Raw genomic sequence first — 17,867 nt, forward strand, 5'->3', positions numbered from 1 at the left:
CCTAAGATTCATTTTTTTGCAGACATAATCAATAAATCTATAATTGAATAATAGCCGTAAGAGAATCAATGAAAAACTACACAACTTGGGCATTCAACCAGTGTGAAAAAGGCAACAAACTGTGCAAATACAAAAAATAAAGAATGAATTAAAATAAATAAATACATACATACATACATAAGCAAGCAAGTAATGAGTATCAAGAATGTGAGATGAAGAGCCCTTGAAAGTAAGTTCATCAGTTTTGGGAACTTTTCAGTGATGGGGCAAGTGAAATTGAGTGAAGTTATCTCATTTGATTCCAGAGCCTGATGTCTGAGGGGTAATAAATATTCCTGAACCTGAGGGTCCTGTACCTCCTTCCTGATGGCAGCAGTGAGTGCTGGGGGTCCCTGAGATGGATGTTGTTTCCTGCGACAACGCTCCATAAAGGTATGCTCAGAGTCGTGATGGAGACAATCATTGCACTCTCCACCACACATCCATAGAAAATATTAAAGTTTTAGATGTCATGCCAAACTCCTTAGAAGCACTGCTGCACTTTCTTCATAATTGTACTTGCGTGCTGGGCACAGGAATGGTTCTCTGAAATAATAACACCAAGGAATTTAAAGTTGCTGACCTTCTTCACCTCTGATCCTCCAATTGGGACTGGCTCATGGACCTCTGCTTTCCTCTTCCTGAAGTCAATAATCAGCTCCTTCATCTTGCTGACATTGAGTAAGAGGGTGGTGTTATGACATCACTCAGCAGATTTTCTATCTCCCTCCTAAATGCTGATTCGTCACCTACTTTAATTCGGCCTATGAAAGTGATGTCATCAGCAAACTAGAAGATGGCGTTGGAGCTGTGATTAGCCACACAGTTAGGTGTAAAGCAGGAAGAGCAGGGGGCTAAGCACACTGCCTTGTAGTACACTGTGTTGATAGAGTTGTTGTTGACAATTCAAACTGACTGAGGTCTGCAAGTGAGTAAATCAAGGATCCAATTGCACAAAGGAGTATTGAGTCCAGGGTCTGGAAGCCATTGATCAGCTTTGAGGGGATGATTTTGCTGAGCTGTAATTGATAAAGTGCATCCTGATATATGGATCGTTGCTGTCCAGATGTTGCAGGGTTGAGTGAAGAGCCAATGAGATGACATCTACTATGGACCTGGTGTGCCAGTAGACAAAACTGGTGTGGATCCAAGTTGCTTCTTAGGCAGGCATTGATATGTTTCATCACCAAACTCTCAAAGCACTTCATCACAGTGGATGCAAGTGCTACTGGATGATAGTTGTTGAGGCTGGCTACCACATTCTTCTTAGGCACTGGTATAATTGAAACCTGCTTGAAGCAGGTGGATACCTCAGACTGCTGAAGCGAGAGGTTAAAGATCTCAGTGAACACTCCAGCGAATTGATCAGCACAGGTCATTAATACTTGGCCACGTAAACCGTCTGAGCCAGATGCTTTTTGTGGGTTCAGCCTCCTGAAGGATGCTTGCACGTCATTCTCAGAGACTGAAATAACAGGATTGTTGGGGGCTATGGAAGTTCATGATGGTTCCTCCATGTTTATTTATTGGGAACAGCTGTTTTTGAGAAAGTCTACATCTGACATGTGGACACTGTTCAAAGACCAAGTGACTACACAGAATACATTCCAGACAGAATGAAGGACAATGATGGCATGGTAAGAGAACCGTGGATGTTGAGAGAAGTGATGTGTTTAGTCAAGAAACAAAGAGAAAACTATGTAAATCTTAAGAAGATAGAATAAAACAGAGCCATTGAGGATTATAAAGAAGCCAGAAAAGAACTCAAGAAGGGAATTAGGAAAACCATGAGGGACCATGAAAAGTCCTTGGCACGTATGATTAAAAAGAATCCCAAGGCATTCTATACATGCATCAAGAACAAGAGGATAATTAGGGAGAGGGTGAGATGACTCGAGGATAAAGGAGGGAACAAAATGTTGAGGATGTGGGCGAGTTCCATCATGAGTACTTTATATCAGTATTTCTCAAGGGGAAAAACACGAGATCTGTGCTGAGCATATTGAAATGTAGGGCTTTTGAGGAAAAAGAATTATTGTTGGGTCCCTTAAGAGCACTGAAGTTCTAAGTTCAAAGTAACTTTATTATCAAAGTACATATACGACTCAATATGCAATCCTGAGATTCATTTTCTTGTGGGCATTCAAAATCATTGGCATATGGCATGAAATTTGTTGTTTTTGCAGCAGCAATACAATACAATACATAATAATAAAAACTGTGAAAATACAGGAAGTACAAGAAGGAATGGAATCAAATACTGCTTCAACAAGACAGAAAAACAATTAATGTGCTAAAGACAACAGACTGTGCAAAAACCACAAGAAAAATAACTAACTAAATAAATAAGCAATACGTATTGAGAACATAAGATGAAGACCTCTTGAGACCAGAGATTGTAGGAAAGTGAGGGGTTAAAGTGGGTTAGTCCCCATGCCCAGATTATTGAGGGAGGCAAGAGAAAAATTGCTGGCTCCTTGCCCAGTATCTTTGTGTTCTGTCTAGCCACAGGCAAATTCCTGGAGGACCAATGAGTAGCTAAAGGTTGTTCCATTATTCAAGAAGGGACCCAAGAATAATCCTGGAAATGACAGACCAGTGAGCCCCACAATAGAGGAAGGAAAGTTCCTGGAGAGAATTCTTAGGGGTAGGATTTATGAGCATTTGGAAAACCATGGTCTAATCAGGGAGAGCCAACATGGCTTGATGAGGGGTGAGTTCTTACAAACTTGACTGAACTTTTTGACGAGGTTACCCATGTGATTGCTGAAGATAGAGCTGTGGATGTTGTCTATGTGGATTTTTGTAAAATGTTGACAAGATTGCTTATGGGAGGCTCATCCAGAAGATTAAAATGCATGGGATTAAGGGTGAATTAGCCATTTGGATTCCAAACTGGCTTTTCCATAGAAGACGGTGGGTAATTATTGAAGGCGCTTATTCTATCCGGATGACTATAATTAGTAGTGTTCCATAGGGATTTGTACTGGGTCCTCTGCTATTTGTGATAAATGTAAATGATTCAAATTAAAATGCAGATGGGCGGGTGAGTAAGTCTGCAGATAATATGAAGACTGGTAATGTTGTAGATAGCATAGAAGATTGTCAAAAAATATAGCAGAATATAGATCAGTTGCATATATGGGTGGAGAAATGGTGATGGAGTTTAACCTGGCCAATGTGAAGTGTTACTCTTTGGTAGTTCAAATGTAAAGAGCAGTACACTGTTAAACTCAAGACCTTTAGCAGTGTTGAAGAGCAAAGATTTCTTAAGGGTCCAATTTCATATCTTCCTGAAAATTACTACACAGTTTGATAGGGTGGTTAGCAATGCATATGGCATGCTCACCCTGATTAATTGAGGCATTGGGTTCAAAGGTAGGAAAGTTATGCTCAAGATTCAAGAGTAGAGATTGTTTAATGTCATTTCCAGTATGTAAGTTGTAATGGAGGTCAAAATATTTATTAGTCCAGATCTAAAGCAGCCCAAAAAAAAAGATAAAGAACTCAATAATCAACAGAAACAACAGCTTATATACTTAGATTGATTGTATCTAAATAAAGTAGCGCTAGGCATAGGAGTATCTGCTAATAAGGTGACTGACAGGAAATGGTAAAGTAGTGGTGGCTGGGGGTGTGGAAGGTTGGATAGTGATTTGAGATGTTGATCAGCCTTACATCTTGGACAAAGTAACTGTTCGTTGAGTCTGGTGGCCCTGGTGCCAACACTACTTAGCCTCCTCCCTGAGGGGAGTGGGACAACCAGTCCATGAGCAGGGTGGGTGGACCCTTCATGAATTTACTGGTCCTTTTCCAGCACCTTTCTACGTATAGATATCCTTGATCACAGATAGGCTGATACCATTGATGTGTTGGGCAGTTTTGACTAGCTGTTGAAGAGCCTTCCTGTCTGCTGCAGTGCAGTTTCCAGACCGTGCAGTGATGCAGCTTGTTTGCATGCAATGCACTGCGTATCTGTAGAAGACATAAATAAAGAGGTGTGGAATCCAGCACTCTTCCACCTCCTCAGAAAGTAGAGGTGTCGCTGAGCTTTCCTGATTGCCCAGAACGTGTTCAGGGACCGGTGAAGGATGTGTGAGAAGTGAACTGTCAGAAGTTTGAAACTGTTTACAGTTTCAAAGAGGGGGTCTGAGTGGTGCCAGTTCCCTTGAGGTCAACAACCGTCCTCGTTGTCTTCTTGACATTGAGGAAGATGTTATTTGCTTGGCACCATGCCTCGAGCTCTTCCACCAACCTCTTTGTAGGCCGTCTCATCATTGCTGGTGGTGAGGCCACCTCTATCGTAACTTTGGCGAACTTGGCAACGAGTTTATGCGGAGAATGGCCATGTGAGCAGAGTGCACAGCAACAGGATCAGCACAGAGCCCCAAGGAGGGGAGAGCACCCGTGCTGAAGATGGGGAGGGAGGAGAGTTTGTACATGCTTTCAGAGGTCTGTTAATTAGGAAGACCAACACCCAGTTACAGAATGGTGTATTTAGACTGAGGAAGAGGAGTTTGTTCACCAAGGTCTGTGACACAATAAAGTTGAGTGCTGAAATGAAATCCAGTATCAGCATTCTGATGTAAGTGTCCTTGTCTTCTAGGTGTGCCAGGGCCAGAACCATAGAGTGGTTCTGTCAGTAAGCATATTGCTGCATTTGGAGATTCTGATATGTGCCATAACCAGCCATTCAAAGCACTTCATGATGATTGGCATCAGTGATAGTCGTTTAGTTCTAAACGTGTTCTGAAGTTCTGAAATTCGTTGGTACGGGGTAATGGTGGCTGATTTGAACCATGTGTGGACAGCAGCCAGGGTGAGTGAAGTGTTGAAGATGTCAGTGAGCTGTTGTGCTCACTCCCTGAGTACACCACCAGGGATGTTGTCTGGCCCAGCCACCTTACGGGGATTGACTCACTGCAGATTACTTTCAGATTCAGATTCAGTTTATTGTCATTTATAAACCACAAATACAATGTAGTTAAAAAATGAGACAACATTCCCCCAGAATGATATCACCAAAAAGGACAAAACAGACGACACAAGAAAATCCACATAACGTTTGGTAATCCCCTATCCAGAGTCCGGAGAGGCTGCTGTGTATCGATATTGCACTACCGTCTTAGCACGTTCCCCAGAAAGGAGCTACAAACCCATCAGACAAACCTAAAGCTACAAGACCTACACAAAACCACATAGTTACATATAGTTATAGTTAACATATAGTTTCAACAGTGCAGACAATATCATAATTGATAAAAGCCTAACTGACAAAGACCACATAATTATAACACATAGTTTCAACAGTGCAAAGCAATACCGTAATCTGATAAAGAGCAGTCCATGCACGGTTTAAAAGAGAGTCTCAAAGTCCTGACAGCCCATCATCTCACGCAGACGGTAGAAGGAAGAAAAACTCTTCCTGCCATGAACCTCCAGCGCCGCAGCTTGCCGATACAGCACTTTGGGAGCTCCAACCACTGCCAACTCTGAGTCCATCCAAAAACTTCGAGCCTCCGACCAGCCCTCCGACACCGAGCACCGAGCACCATCTCTGCCGAGCACTTCGACCCCGGCCCCGGCCGCCAAGCAACAGGCAAAGCCGAGGATTCGGGGCCTTCCTCCCGGAGATTTTTCCGATTGCACAGTAGCAGCGGCAGTGAAACAGGCATTTCAAAAGTTTCACCAGATATTCCTCTGTGCTTCACACGAACATCTCCATCAAATCAGGATTGTACACGGCCCCTATTTACAGATAACAGATATTCATTCCTGGAGTGGCCATGCGCGCTGCGTCACACCACCATCTTGTATTTCTCAATTCTTTCACAGACAATGGCTGCTTAGCTGGGAGGGGGGCTAGCACTGTGTTATGTGCATCAAAGTGTGTATAAGATTTTTTTTAGAGCGACAGGGAGGAAGGCATCACTGCTGCAGTCGACCCTGTTTTCCCCTGCACAGTTAGTAATGCCTTTGATGCTCAGCCACATACAGCAGGGATTATTATTGGACAGGTGTTCCTTATTGTTTTCTGCGTAGGCAGTGTTTGCCCTCTTGATACTACGATGAGGTTTCTCCTGGAGGCCCTGAGTGCTCTTCTGTCACCAGAACTGCCTAACAGAGCTCTAATTAGGCTGCATCTAGAGTATTGCATACGTTTTGATTTCTCCATTATAGGAAGGATGTCGAGGCTTTGCAGAGGGTGCAGAAGAGGTTAATGGGATGCTACCTGGATTAAAGGGCATGTATTATAACAAGAGGTTGGACTAACTTAGGTTGTATTCTCAGGAGAGGCAGAGGCTCAGGGGAGATCTGTTAGAGATCTATGAGATTATAAGAAGCGTAGATAGAGTAGACAGACAGTATCTTTTTCCTAGGGTTGGAATGTCTAATTTCAGAGGGCATGCATTTAAGGTGAGCATGGGTAATTTCAAAGGAGATGTGAGAGGCAAGTTTTTTACACCGAGAGCGGTGGGTGCCTGGAATGCATTGTTCAGGGTAGTGATAGAGATACATCACCAGGTACATCAGGGACTTTTAAAAGATGCTTAGATAGGCACATGAATGTGAGGAAAATGGAAGAATATGAACATTGTGTAGGCAGATTAGTTAAGTTGACCATTTGATTTCTAATTTAATTAGTTCAGCACAACATTCCTGTACTACTCTGTGTTCTGTGTATTCTATGGCAAGATGTGATTTGTATTGGATGGTAACTTTTCCTTCAGAGCTCTAAACATTGGAATAAACTTTGTAAACTTCCATTTAAGCACACTCTTGTTTTTCTGTCCTAATGGAGGGGAGAGAGAGCATGGGAACTGGACCTGGCAGGGACTAGGAAGGGGGCCTACAGGGAAAGAGAGCTATCATATCTGCTTCTAACATTTCCAATGGCAGCACATTCCAGGCACCTATCACTCTCTGCAAAAAAAAAAAATCCTTCTTATTCCCTTTCAAACTTTCACCACTCACTTAAAGCTATGCTGTCTGGAATTTGATTTTTCCGCTCTCAGGGAGGGGGGATAGAAAGGACTCGGACTATCTAACAATTGATTTGGTTTTGTGTTCATGCAGTCCTGCTACATATGAACTGGCTGCTTGGTGTCCCAGAACAATGGGCCAGACCCCTGACGTGATGCCCAACCCCTCCACACTTATTGTTCAGCTCCAAGCCCGCCTAAACAGACTCAACCTGACAGCAGGGCTCCTGACCAATCACTGGGTCGTGGGAATGTCACCTGACCCACCCACGCACATACCGTTGCATTGCCCAGTGGCTGACGATCTCCTGTGGGTAGCCAGTGACATTGGCAATGGTGGCTGTAACTAGCTTTGTGGCTTTCCAGCAGGGAGTCAGTGCCCAATGGTGTTGGTGTCTCCATCTTTATTGTCCCACTCCTCAGCTCTTACTTTTAGTAACAACATAATGAAGAGGTGGGATAATTGGTAGAGTAAGCCATTTCTGAGCTTCATAATTCCTAACAGCATAGGAACAGTTCCTTCAACCTTCCATGTCTTTCTTGTCCTTAAATCACTCAATTTAAATTTAATCTCATCTGTTTACTTATGATTTATAAATCCAGTCCCACTCTGTACATGTTTGTTTAAATAAGAATATAAGTAGAAGCATGAGTAGGCAATCTGGCCATGGACTCGTTTCCACGTTTTTCCCTTTTCCCTGTAATCCTTAATTCCCTAGTTATGTAAAAATCTATCTAAGTGTCTTAAACATATTTAATAAGGTGACCTCCAATGTTCCCCCTAGGCTGAGAATGCCACAGATTAACTACCCTGCAGAACTAAATTAACACTAAGTTAGTTATCATCCAGTAATCAATGTATACAGGAAAAAAATTGCTACATTAGTCAGTCCTGATGAAGGGTCTCAGCCTGAAAGGTGGACTGTCTACTCTTTTCCATAGATGCTGTCTGGCCTACTGAGTTCCTCCAGCACTTTCTGTGTTTTGCTTTGGATTTCCGCATCTACAGATTTTCTTGTGTTTGTGCATTTATATAGGGTATTTTATTATCTTAGATCAGCTCAAAGCTTTTCAAGTCATTGAGCCTTCCAACTTGGAAACATGCCCTTCTGTCCACTGAGTCAATACTGGCCATCACTGATTTATACAAATACTTCACTAATCATATTCTATTCTCCCCACATTCCCATCCACTACTTCCAGATTCTGCCATTCAACTACAATAGGGATAACATAGAGTGGCAACATTTACAAACCTGTGGGATAGGAGAGGAAACTGAAGCTCCTGCGCAAAACCTATGAAATCACAGTGACAATGAGCAATTCTACACCAAGGTCATCAGAAGTCAGGAACGAACCAGTCACTGGAGCTTGAAGACAGCAACTTTACTACTGTTCTATGGTGCAACCCATCTGTAGCCATCTCATTAAGGTAGGAAATTCAACTGTCAATTTATCCATAGCCAGTTCCCAAAGAAAAAGCAAATGAAACACATGGATAACTCACCAGCTTTTCTACAAAATATAGTACCAGAAAATATTTTACATTTATGCGAGGGGGTGGACAAGAGATCACTTTAATGCATCATTTGATAAATGAATCCTCCGACAGCAGCACTTTTCCCAGCATGGCATGGGATCATGTGTCCTAATATCTGGTACATGGACCTTAGAAAAATAGAGGGCTATGGGTAACTCTAGGTAATTTCTAAAGTAAGTACATGTTTGGCACAGCATTGTGGGCCAAAGGCCTGTATTGTGGTGTAGTTTTTCTATGTTTTTATCTCTCCTATCCATATCCCTCATAATTTTATATATTTTCCATAGGATACTTAAACTTTGATCACTTTTGTACTTAAATGCTGAAAGTTCAAAAATTCAAAATACATTTATTATTGAAGTATGCATACAATATACGGTTCCTTAAGGTTGTCATTGCCAGAGGAGGTACTAGAAAAAGCTCCCTCAACCTTTTCAATGCTCCCAATGGTGTGTGTCTCAAATAGCCTCTGACAAACAAATCCAACTCCTGGCTTTCATGTGTGGCTTAGCTACTAAGCCCAGCAAAACCCCTTCTACTGACAGGAGAAGGGGCAAAGGTGTGTTACTGATGCCGTAAGACCAGTTGCTTTGGGCAGATGGGGCTCATTAGCCATGGCTGACAGCTCATCTAGGAGAAGGAAAACTCTGATCTCAAGCCTCCGCTGCCTTGTGGCTATACCCACTCATAAGGAAGGCTTCAGGAGTAAACCCCAAAGAAAAATCCAGAGCTGAAGTCCCTAAGGCAGTCCTACGTTGAGTTGAATGCTGACTGACCATGCTGGTGCCAAACTGTATCAATCTCTGCCATTCCTTTTGATTCACCAGCAGCATGGAGAGTTCTAGCCTGCTACATGTGCGAGAGATTACACTCTATATTGTATTGTGTAGGCTTGCAAAGCACGTGGACAGCTAGGGCACAACATCAATGGTTGACCACGACCAATGGAGGGCCTCAAAATACCATGCACAAACTTGCAATTCATCTTCTTGCAGGCAGCCACAGAACAAAGAAACACAATAGAATCCACAAAGAAACACACACAACAAAGACCGTCAAACGTCCAATGTGTGAAAAAAGAACAAATCATGCAAATAATAAAAAGGTGAACGAATATCACACAGAACATGAAGCACCGAATCCTGAAAAGTGAGTCCAAAGCAAATGAGCCAATTCAGCACTGAGGCAACACAGGAGTCCAATGGCTGTGGGGCACAGATGCAGAGACAGTTCAGCACTGAGACGAGTAAAGCCTGCCTCATGGATTCATGAGTAGAACATCAGTTCATCCTTCGCCCTTGACCTTGATGCCCTAATATTTTCAATTTGGCATGGTGCTTTTAAATTTGGTGTAATTTCTGTCTAATGGTGACTATCAAGATACTGTGAGCTGGGAATTCAGTGATAATGTTCTTGAATACCAAGGTGTGTAGTAGACTTCACTTTTGTTAGAGGTAGTTGCATAATTTCTCAGTGGCACTTTTGAGCTATGAATATTATTTGCCATGTCAGCCCATGCCTGCATGCTATGCAGAAATTGATAACTGTTAGCATAGGTTACGTCATTCACTGAGAAGTTGCAATTCACAATGAATGTTCCCTTTCATGAAGAAACAAAGGATTTACTGGATGAATTTAACGGTTCAAGCAGCATTTGTTGATGAAAACGAATTGTCAGCATATCAAGCTGATATCTTGGGGAGATCTTCTATAACCACCGAGTCCCTCCAGCAGACTGATTTTTCACTCCAGATTCCAGCATCTGGAGTCTCTTGTGTCTCTGTTCCCACTCCTGATAGTATGAAGGAAGAAAGGTCATTGATTAAACAGTAATATTCCAGGGCTGACTGTTCAACCAATAAATATTCTCACTTGTGTAAAAATCTGTCTATCAGCTATTCTGAATTGGGTGTTGTGCAATGAACTAGAATTGATTAGTGAGCTCAAGGCAAAGAAACACTAAGGGAAACAATCCTCCTAATATGACAGAATACTCTGAAGGTCAGATATATTAGTATTATAATGGAGTAAAGGAAATTACAGAGGCATGAAAGAAGAGCTAGCCTAAGTGGATTGCAAGGGGACACCTTCAGGGATGATGGCCAATCAACAATAGCTGGAGTCTCTGGGAGAATTTGTAAGGCACTGGATAGATGTATCCAAAGAAGAAGTATTCTAAAGACAGGATAATTCAACTGTGGCTGACGGGGGAGTCAAAACCAACATAAACACCAACGAGAGGGTATATAGTAGAGCAAAAATTAGTGGAAATTAGAAGATGAGGAAACTTTTAAGAACCAACAGAAGGCAACTAAAAAAATCATAAAGGGGGAAAAGTTTCAGTATCAAGCTAAGCTAACCAATAATATTAAAGATGATACCAAAAACTTCTTCAGAGTAAATGAGAGGTGAGAGTAGATATCAGACCACTGGAAAATGATGCCAGAGAGGTTATAATGGGGGACAAGGAAATGGCAAATGAACTAAATAAATACTTTGCATAAGTCTTCACTGTAAAAGGCACTTGCAGAATGCCAGAAGTTTTAGAGTGTCAGGGGGGCAGAAGTGTGTGAAGTTGCCACAACTAGGGGGAGGTGCTTGGAAAACTGAAAGGTCTGGAGGTAGATAAGTCACCTGGACCAGATGGTGTACACCACAGGGTTCTGAAAGAAGTGGCTGAAGAGATTGTGAAGATATTAGTAATGATCCTCCAAGAATCACCTAGATTCTGACATGGTTTCAGAGGATTAAAATTGCAAATGTCACTCCACTCCTCAAGAAGGGAGAGAGACAGAAAGAAAGGAAATTATAGACATCTCATTCCACTCATCAAGAAGAGAAACAGACAGAAGAAAGGAAATTATAGGACTGTTAGTCTGACCTCAGTGATTGAGAAGATGCTGGAGTCAATTCTTAAGGATGTAATTTCAGGGTACTTGAAGCCATGTAATAAAATAGGCTGAAGTCAGCATGGTTTCCTTTAGGGAATATCTTCCTTGACAAATCTGTTGGAAAACTTTGAAGAAATAGTAAGCAGGAGAGATGAAGGAGAGTCGGTGGATGTTGTGTACTTGGATTTTCCGAAGGCCATTGACAAGGTGCCACACATGAGGCTGCTAAAAAAGCTATGAGTCCATGGTATTACAGGAAAAATATTAACATGGACAAAGCAATAGCTGACTGGCAAGAAGCAAAGAATGGGAATAAAGGGAGCCTTTTCCAGTAGGCTGCTGGTGACTAGTGATGTTCCACAGGGATCTGTGTTGAGACCGCTCCTATTATATGTCAATGACAGATGACAGAAATGATGGCTTTGTTGGAAAGTTTGCAGATAATACAAAGATAGGTGAAGGGGCAGGTAGTTTTGAGGATGTACAGAGGCTAAGGAAGGACAGAATAGGAGAATGGGCAATGAAATGGCAGATGGAGTACAGTGTTGGGGAGTGTATGGTCATTCAGTTTGGTAGAAGAAATAAGAGTGTAGACTATTTTCTAAATGGAGAGAAAATTCAAAAACTTGAGGTGCAAAAGTTCTAAGAGTTCTCGTGCAAAATTCCCTAAAGGTTAATTTACAGGTTGAGTCGATGCTGAGGAAGGCAAATGCAATGTTAACATTCATTTAGAGAGGACAAGATAGTAAAAACAAGAATGTAATGTTGAGGCCTTTTAAGGCACTGGTAGGACCTCACTTAGAGTATTGTGAGCAGTTTTGGGCACCTAATCTAAGAAAGAATTTGCTGACATTTGAGAGGTTTCAAAGGAGGTTCACAAACATGATTCTGGGATTGAGAAGCATTTGATTGCTCTGGGCCTGTACTCACTGGAATTCAGAAATATGAGGGAGAATTTCATTGAAACTTATTGAATATTGAATGGCCTCAATAGTGTAGATGTGGAGAGGATGTTTCCCATGGTAAGGGATTATAGGACCAGAGGACACAACCTCAGAATGGAGGGATGTCTATATAGAAAAGAGATGAGGAGGAATTTGTTTAGACAGAGAATGGTGAAACTGTGGAATTCATTGCCACAGATGGCTGTGGAGGGTAAGTCATTGGGTGTATTTAATGCAAAGTTTGATAGGTTCTTGATTACTCAGGGCATTATGGTTTTCAGAGAGAAGATATGAGATTGGGGTTGAGAAAGAAATAGATCAGGCATGATAAAATGGTGGAGCAGATTTGATGGGCCATATGAACAAATTCTGCTCCTATATCATGTGATCTTCTGGTCTCTCTCATGGAGTATTTTTTCCCTTTAATATACATTGATTTTGGGATTGTTATACCAAACTCAGTCAAATCCTGCCTTGATGTCAAGGACAGTGACTCTCAGCTCACCTCTGGAATTTAGCTCTTCAGTCCACGTTTGTTGTAGTCCTAAACAGCATGAAACTGGCAAATCCAGCATGGAGCATATTACTGGAAAGTAAATACCACTTCCTTCTAATATTCAAACACGAGGAAATCAGCAGATGCTGGAAATTCAAACAACACACACAAAATGCTGGTGGAACACAGCAGGCCAGGCAGCATCTATAGGGAGAAGCACTGACGAAGAGTCTCGGCCCGAAACGTCGACAGCGCTTCTCCCTATAGATGCTGCCTGGCCTGCTGTGTTCCACCAGCATTTTGTGTGTGTTGTTCCTTCTAATATTTATAGGTTATGCCAATGTTTTACTGATGATTGATAGAAGATTGATTGAACAGTAATCAGCCAAACTGGAATTGTCCTTCCTGTAACTTTTCCACATGGCACATAAATGCCAGTCATGTCACCTCGCTGGAACAGCTTGGTTGGAGGAGAAACTGTTTTTTTCTGCCACTGAGATTTTAGGTACCAAACCCAGATTTTACCTGGTACTGGATGTTTTGTTCTTGCCAGGGAATTAGAGATTATTTTGCAGTTAACTTCAACTGATACATTAAGGCTATTGAAACCAATGTGTCGGGCATTTTGACTCTATAGCATTGGAACAGTGGAAGAAAACAGATGACTGTTAACTGGTGCTCTTTGGAAACCTTAGGCTGCAATCAGGGAAGGCTTTAAGTGGCCATATTCTGTATTTATAAATTGTTGAAAATATATCCCTCCCACTTAATGTGAAGTTCAGGGCAGATCTGTTTTGACCCCTAATAGCTTGGCTTACTATACAATCAGGAAGCCATCACTCAACACTGTAACAAAAGAGGTATATTTTGGGTGTCTGGAGGTTTTGATCAGAGCTGCTTTCAGACCACCCATCAGTACTGAAAATTCAAAGGGGCTCTGTTAGTTTTGATGTGCTCCCATTATAAATATGTAATTACTTGTCTACATTAAAATTGTTAAAGTAGGTAATTATAGTCATTGGAACAGTTGTCTTTGTGTTTAAAAATGTAAAATATTGTGTGAGTAGAAAACGAGATTCTCTCTAAAATATCTACTGTACTCAGTAGCCACTTTATTAAGTACACCCGCAAACCTTCTTGTTAATGCAAATATCTAATCAGCCAATCATGTGGCAGCAACTTAATACATAAAAGTAGAAATGGTTAAGAGGTTCAATTGTTCTTCAGCCCAAACATCAGATTAGGAAAGAAATATGATCAAATTGACTTTGACCGTGGATTGAGTGTTGGTGTCAGATGTGGTGGTTTGATTATCTCAGAAACTGCTGATCTCCTGGGATTTTCACACACAACAATCTCTGGAGCTTACAGAGAATGGTATGAAAAACGAAAATAAAAGCATCCAACAAGCGGCATTTCTGCAGGCAATAAAGCTTTTCTAATGAGAGAGGCCACGGGAGAATTGGTTCATGCTGACCGGAAGATAACAGTAACTCATATAACCATATGTTATAACAATAGTGTGCAGAGTCCATCTCTGAACACACAACACATCAAATGATGATGTGGATGGGCTAGAGCTGCAGAAGACCACAAACGTACATTCAGCGGCCACTTTATTCAGGAGGCATCTAATAAAGTGACCACCAAGTGTATATTTCCAGCTCTCAGTTACAATGCAGGGCTCTTAACCATTTCCTGATATAATGTAAAGTGAAAGGAATTAGTTTAAGGCCGACTTTTGTGATCCTGATGATCACAAGAGGAACCAGATGTATTGCACACAAGGCACTGCTGACTGATCATGACCGCAAATGCTTCAGTCTTGCATGTAGCAACCACTCATTGCACTCACTTTTATTCAGGAAAGGGACATTTTTGGAGACTCATCTCCTTGTCAGCTATTCAATCCTCCACCATTCCTTACGGGTAAATGTGCTGCAGCATTGACCTAATCTGATGTGGAATTGCTTAGCTCTATTGTATGTTATTTAGGGTGCATTTGATCTTATATTACTGCTTCAAACAATTCAAGTGGTTCTGTTTGTTATCAGAGAATTATACAGTAGTCAATCTGAAATACTTGGCTTCACAGACATCCATGAAAAACAGAAGAACCCCAAAAATATTGTACAATGTACTGTGTATGTTACTCAAAATGGCTTCTTTGGTTTGTTAAGAGTAGGAATGCTTCTTTGTCTGATCAGTGTTTTCTCTCACAGTTGTTTAGCTTTAGACTTGCAGATATGGGGATTGTATTCATTTGTTAACCAATGGGGAATGTTATTTTGTCTTGTGAGGATGGGAGCTTGGTTTTTTTCAGGGGAGGCAGGAAGGAGATGCTGAGGAAGGTGGACGTGCGCTGCACTGCTCGGTCGACCATCGGGGGTGGTCCCAGGTGCGAGGACGTGGAGGTCGGAGGAAAGTGACGAGGGGTCAAATGGTTCGATGGTTGAGCTCCAATGATGTGCACTAAACTGACCGAACTTTGATAAGTTGGCGCCTTTTACTTTTTCTTTTCTTTCATATATACTGTATTGCATAGAACTCTTTAAGTTTTAATAAAATCTTTAAAGTGTATTCCGTAACGGTATCTGGTGTGTGTTTGATACTGTGTGTGCGCGCGGCATAAACTTGATTCTCACAGCACCTGCGTGTACGGGAGGTGGGGTTGGTGAGTGGCTGGATCTCCTTTTCCCCTAGACATATACCAGCCTGTTGGGTGTTACAATATGAATGACAGAAAAACTTTAAAATCAACAAGAATCCATGCAACAACCTCTTCCCTCTCCCCAAGTCCATTTCAGCAAAAAAGTGTCAGCACCCATCAAGTAACAACAGAGCATCCAAAGAAAGATCATGATCTGCAGTCAACAAAAACTACATGCCACTGTCTGTCTCTCACTAGCAAGGAACAGAGAGCTATCAAACATTTTCACAGCAAAAGGGGAGACTGACAATCACTGTTATAACATTCCAGTCTGCCACATCACCTTTCCATTTAATCGCCACAGTGAAAGCCTGATGTTCCATCTCCCGCGACTCCTCACTCAGAAGCACCAGCTTAGAATCAGTCATCTGCAGGGCTGCACCCCGGAGGCACCATCTTCAAAGCTGTGCCTGGAGAATGTCGGAAAATGGTCAGCTGACGAGCTCCAGAAACAGGAACTCATCCGCCATTAAAAAATTGCATTTTGAATGCTACTCACATATCAGGACTTCAATAGAACCCCAACCACCTTGAAAAGGGAAAAAAAAAATACACTAAAGAGAGGAATTTCAGCTGTTTTTGCAGATGAAGAGGCAGCCACTTGACAACGTCTTAACTCCGCCCATTTTTGTATCTGGTACTACTCTTGGCACTCCCATCCACACTCCTGAACGCCTGGGCTTGATTGTAATTATAAAGTGAGAGGTTCCTCAGGGTACGAGCTTATGCATTGCAATGGCATTCACTTCTGTTGTTGATTATATCCCAAGTGCTTTATGGACAAACAGTTACCAGATCTGTTCAGTGCTTTTAAGAGAAGACTGTTTGCACTTATATTCCTCCAAGTTTAGAGAAAAATAAAACATGACCTTATTCAAATGCACTGTATAGGATCTGAACTTGACATTGACAAGGATGACATTGATTTTTTTTCATGAGGGTAAGTGTCACAAACAAGGGATCTTGTTGCAAGATAAGTAGATGATCTTTTCTTCTCTCAAAAGGTAGTAATTCTCCAAAATTCTCTGTCTGGGAGAGTGTTGTAGGCAAGATCTGTAGATATATTTAAGGAGGAGATAGATGAATATTTGGACGATGGAAGAGTTGAGGGTTTTGAGGATTTTGTACGAAGGAGGATTTCATGTCTTGACTCATGCAGTGATCATATTGAATGGTAGAGGGTAAGTTTAATGGGCCTGGTAGCCTACCACTGCTCTGATTTACTTGTATTCATGTGTGTTTAGTATGGTTATTGTTTCATATAATATATGGATGGTGTCTATAGTATGAAGAATGACTTTTGCCACCACAGGGACTTATGGTGGTAACTTTTATCAATACTATCATTAACAATTGCAGTTGCCACATGTAGGGTGCTGAATATAAGGTCATCATTCATGTTGGTTCACTCACCATCTGCCATGGAGCCAGTCTGACATCTGTAACCTTCAAGACTAAGTGTTTCATGAGATCTGAGAAACGTTGGGTGCGCTTGGAACATTCTCTTCCACCTATACACTATGGTGTCACCACTTCTGGTAAGTGTGTCCTATTGATAGGACAGAATGTACCTGTGAAACATTTATAAAACATACATTAGGCTGTTGCCATTCAGGTCACCACTCCATTAGATACACATGATTGCACTGGAGAGCATGCAAGGGAGATTCAACAAGAAATTGCCTGGGATAGAACATTATAAGGATACCTTGGTTCATTTGTCTTTGAGCAGGGAAGGACAATGGGGAAATCTGATAGAGATATACAAAATTATGAGGGGCAGATATATGGTAGATAATAGGGAACCATTCTCCTTTGCAAAGGTACCTAAAATTAGATGGTGTAGGCTTAAAGTAAAGCATAAAGAGTTCAAGAGGACCTATGGAAACATATTTACCTCGTGATGATTGGAATATGAAACATACTGCTTGAGGACATAATAGAGACTTATACCTCAAAATAGTTAAAATTGAATTACCAATTGAATTACCACTTGAATTACCAATGCATGGACTATGGACTAAGTATTGATATATGGTCGATACAGTCGCTGGGTATTTGTTGGTTAGAATGGAGATGGTGAGCCAAATTTTTTAGTCCTGTGCTGGAAGAATCTGATAAGTGGTCCATATAGTAATATTTTGAGAACATCACCAGTATTGGTTGTTGCTTGACTATTTTCTGGAAAAAATCTCTTGATTGAGACACCATTATCTTGAAGTTTGTGAGACGGGAAAGTCTGATAAAGCAGTTATATAATTTGT

General features: G+C 41.5%; 1 long non-coding RNA gene across 1 annotated transcript; it reads left to right on the forward strand.

Annotated features, from left to right (window-relative positions):
- Positions 1–303: 303 nt before the first annotated feature.
- On the forward strand, positions 304–15,445 carry LOC132377516 (uncharacterized). Its single transcript, XR_009506668.1, has 3 exons — positions 304–432; positions 8,226–8,454; positions 15,217–15,445. It is a non-coding gene; the product is annotated as an uncharacterized LOC132377516 (long non-coding RNA).
- Positions 15,446–17,867: the final 2,422 nt, after the last annotated feature.

Source organism: Hypanus sabinus, chromosome 18 (assembly GCF_030144855.1).
Source record: "Hypanus sabinus isolate sHypSab1 chromosome 18, sHypSab1.hap1, whole genome shotgun sequence".
Taxonomy (NCBI): domain Eukaryota; kingdom Metazoa; phylum Chordata; class Chondrichthyes; order Myliobatiformes; family Dasyatidae; genus Hypanus; species Hypanus sabinus.